The sequence below is a fragment of the Sinocyclocheilus rhinocerous genome, unplaced genomic scaffold, assembly GCF_001515625.1.
Source record: "Sinocyclocheilus rhinocerous isolate Xijiao unplaced genomic scaffold, SAMN03320098_v1.1 scaffold5585, whole genome shotgun sequence".
Lineage (NCBI taxonomy): Eukaryota > Metazoa > Chordata > Actinopteri > Cypriniformes > Cyprinidae > Sinocyclocheilus > Sinocyclocheilus rhinocerous.
In genome coordinates this window covers 62764-67424 of record NW_015644340.1, presented here as the reverse complement: position 1 = coordinate 67424, position 4661 = coordinate 62764, and positions in this window count along the sequence as shown.

Genomic DNA, 4661 nt, shown 5'->3' with positions numbered 1-4661 from the left:
TTATATACTTATATGTTAGGTTAGCATTCTCAGCATGTGAAACATATTTATCTAAGCGGTCTCTGGTGTTTGTTTTAAAGTATATTTGGTGTGGAAGTGAATAGCATGCCACCGTGTCTACACAGGACGCGAGCGAAAGCAAAAAAGACAGTAGAGCCCATTGATTATAATCAGTGATATTTCCTACACTGGATGCGGCGCAGCGCAACACTATACGGACTCAACTGCTTGAAGCGATAAAGCATCCGTTGCAAAGAACTTGGACTATGTCAGGAATAACGGGGAATCCGTTTGCTGTTGGGAATTTCGCATTCAGTGTAGACAGTATTGATTATAATAGGTTCTGCTGTCTTTTGTCACGACGCGTCTTACTGCTCGCGTCCTGTCTAGACACAGTGTAAGTGTCATACACAAGTCTGTTATTAATGCAATTCTGCTTTATTCATTCCATGACCGGAATCCTGCTGATGTTTGTAAACTGTGTTTTGAGCTGAAGGCATCGTGAATAAACATATACGGAAGGAGGCCCGAGAGTCACCCACTTCTCTGTGTGGGGGCCATGTAGGTGGACAAAGCCATCCAAAACCACTGAGCTTCCTGCAGGCACAACTTCAGGGGAGTTTCCCCTCAACTTCACATAACCCAGAGTCTCACTACTGGCGTGTCTCCACCTAGCTTCCAAAACTTTAAGTATTGCTTGGTAGCCATGGAAGCTTGACTGAAAGTTAGCCGCATTTTCTTTAGCACACTTGCTGTAAAGCCCATCTAAAGAATTGATCACAACTAGGATTTGGGAAAGACTTGTTAAATCTGTCACCACCAGGGCCAGGGTGAGGATTTCAACTTCAGTTCCTATGAATGCCTTGAGGAATTTCAGGGTTAACTCAATGTACCCCAGATACGGCACAGCCTGTTCGTTAGCTCCTTTCTACCTCCAGCAAGTTTTCCAATGGCTTCAAGGGGAAGTATGACAAATTTGATTCATAAAATGACTGAGGAATTGTGGTCACCTGCGACCCTGTGTCTAAAAGGTAATCTACTTCTCTCTTTCAATGGTGACCTTGGCTGTGCATTTTATCCCCACTAGCCCCTTTAGCAAGCGTTTTAAAGGCGGTACGCCATGGCTGCGCACATCAGATATCTGTTTGTAACATTCAGGGCGACAGTCTGAACGTCTGGTCTCCATATGCCCCGCTACAGAGACCCTTTTTAGTTTAAAGGCAGGGCAGGCCTTCCATGTATAGAATCCAATTGGCTTTGTTGCTCTCTTAACTTAAGTCGCTTCTCCTCGATTTTGGATGGATTTGCAGCGTTCTCGCAATTGAGGGCCAGGTGCCCATCTTCTCCACACCGGAAACAGTACCAGGGTCGTGGACTGTTAACTCTCAGCTGGCCTGTCCTGGGACTCCTGCCTGTTTCTGTTTCAAGCGGTCTCTGCGTGTTAGAAGTTCGAGGCATCTTACGAGCTATGCGTTGTTTGTTTGGGCAGAGAGCATGCACGCGAGTTCCCCGTTTTTCCAATGAAAAAGCTCGGCTCTCGTTTGTCTCTCTTTTCAAGGAAAGAGGGGCAGCCATCTGCTTCCCGCGATTCAGGACCCGCCGCTGCTGAGGCACGGAGGAGAATGAGCTTGTGGAGATCGCAGGTGTATCTGGCCGATGAGTTTGAAGAGGGGTTATGTTTCTGTTTCAAGCGGTCTTTGCGTGTTAGAAGTTCGAGGCATCTTACGAGCAGCACTTTGAGTTTGCAGCTCCGCAACCTGACGTTGGAACCTAGCTATTTCCGACTCTTCTGCATGGTCTTGTTTCAGTCCCTGGGTGACAGATGCTATCACTACGGCTACTTGGGTGCATAATTCTTCCACCATCTTCTTTAAAGCGGTCAACTCAGCCTTTTCATAATGACTTTTTGGACTCTTCTGATCAGGAGACTGCTTTAAGACAGTAACTTGAGCTTGGATTTCCACAATTTGTTTCTTAAGGAGACTGGTTTCGGAACTATCAGAGTTGGGCAAATCACATGAACAGACTGACACTTGGTTAGAGACTGGCCGTGACTTGGGGTAGGCATTATGGGGCTTTGTCATCCCAAGATGCTTTCTCATCCATTCCTCTTTAGAGGTGTGTTTGTCTTCTTGGGTTTGAATAAGCACTGCTAATTCGGCAAAAGTGGGTGGTTGGATTTCTCTTTTTTCAAACTGAAGGTCAGCAATGAGACGATTGTCCCAACACCCCCTGCAGAATTGTTTCAAAAGGTAACGATCACGTTCACTTTCTGCTATGCCACCTCGCCTGATTGCTGCTCTCAGAATGACTTGTAAGTGGTGCAGATAGTCTGATGGTTTCTCACTCTGATTTTGTACAGTGCCCATGAGTTTGGCCAACAACTCGTCTCCGTCCTCGACAGAACCATATACGGACTCTAACAGCTCAAGATACACAGCAGGTAGGGCTGGAGGGCGCACATGTTTTACAATGTCGGCAGCTAGAGGTAAGAGACTGTCAAGGATTTTTCGTGTTCTGTGCAAGTTAGAGATGGAAGGATCATTTAACAAGAAGTCTACACTTGCACGCCAGGTGTCGAAATCTGGTTCTTTGGGGGGACGAGGAGACCTCCCTGAGAAAACCCTCAGACGGACTGAGGTTTGCTGTGACAGGGTAGCTTCGCTTGTTTTCACTATGTGTTCGACCACCATTCTCTGGACACCAGGTGGGTCCACAATATTTGTGGGGAAAGCAGGGCAGGTTGTCACAGTAATATCATCAGTGGTGGTTTCTGGAGAAGGGGGAGACACAAATGTAGTTCTATATCTTGTTGTCGTTATTTAACATCTGATGACACACATGATCTATGCGTTGTTTGTTTGGGCAGAGAGCATGCACGCGATGTCCCCGTTTTTCCAATGAAAAAGCTCTGCTCTCGTTTGTCTCTCTTTTCAAGGAAAGAGGGGCAGCCATCTGCTCCTTTTTCTAGGGTAGGTCCTCGGTGAGCACCCCCTCTGCTGGGTTCAGAAACCGGGTGCTCGACTTGCAGTGTTTATTTCACTCGTCGATATATGTCCAGATGGTACGATAAGCCGAGTTTCGGCTTCAAACTTCCTGGATCATGCGGCCAGGTCACAGGATTCTGCGGGAGCCTTCTTGATCATCAGGCCCCCGGCACGGCACTGCAAAAATTTCCTGGACGTCCGGGCTGGGCTTATGCTTTCAGGCTGCCCTGTCTGGTCTACCGTATCTAGGTCGCCCTGAGGGGCCTCCCGATCACCAGGATATCCCCTCTTGCTGAGGCATCGAGCGGGAAGTATAGGTGGCATTTGCAAGAACCTTTTTGTGTATGCTGTCTCAGGCAATGCTCCCCTCATCTTAGAGGGTTGTATTTGAGCTTGCCTCTCCCATTATATATATATATATAGGGTATCTGTGAGCAGATGCTTGGAAAACTCTAAAATCCAAATACTATGGTAAGTGCACACGTTAAGCTTTGCGCACTTTTCTACAAATCCACATAAGTGGTAAGTGTGCACATTATGCTTTGCCCACTTTTCTGAAATCCTGTATGGTAAGGGTTACGCGTTATTAGCCTCGTTCCCTTTCTCTGAGTTGGTTTAGACCCCTGTACCTTGGACTCCACTCAACAAGAGTGTCTCTGTCGACAAACTCTGGAAGCATCGCTATAAATGAGTCAGGTTGGGAGCCCGGGAGCTACTTTTTGGTGGTGGGACGATGGCCTCTGCACTCTGGGAGTCACTGCTAGAGCCATGGCAGCCCACATGTTGAGATTCTGCTGGATCTTGATTTACAGAATAGGTTTCTCTGAGTTCATCCAATTCCTCTTGAAGCACACTTTGGAAAGGCCTTCCACTCTCTTTGGCAATGGCCTTCAATTCCTCAAGATACCCTTCAGTGGCAGTGCAGCTAGCAGTTTGGGTGTAGACAGTAGCTAAGGCACGCACTCGGAAGGTTACACTTGGGTCAGAGAGACTCCTCAAAGTTAAGGGTAAGAAAGGGCACAAATTTTGGATTGCTGAGTTATGGTTATATTCTATTATGGCACTTCTGTGAAACTTTGAAGCTGGGTCATCAATTATAATATTACGGCTAATCGAACTATATCTCTGCATGTACATTTCCAGCTCATTGTCTACTTCAGTTAACGTAAGGCCTCCGACTATGAGCGCATTTTCTACGTTAACATTTTCCCGCTTCACGATTTCCATTGTAACGGTTGACAATTGCAATAACTTATTTCTTTAACAGTTACCCTTGCTGCAAGAAATGGCTCCTGGCTGGCTCGCCAACTTTTATGTAGCACGTGACCTACAATCTAAACATAAACCACTTTCTAATGCCTTGGACCAGATCAGAAGACTACGTTCGCTCTTGAGCCAGCGTTGCAGCAAGACAAGGGAAATAATAACACAAGACAGGGTTATAGTTGAAAAGGTAAGTATTTTTCTTTTGTATTTCTTTGTTTTAATTTGTTTGCGTTGGGAAAAGACAAGAAAAAAAACTAAATGACACCTTTTTAATTAAATTATAGAAATAAAGCAGTTTTTACTCAGATAACGACTCTTTGAGTGTTATTTAGTTCTGTAGTTATTCTGTTAGTTCTTTACTTAGTTCTGGTACTCCTTATTTACTCAGATTAATTTCTAGCTTGGTTT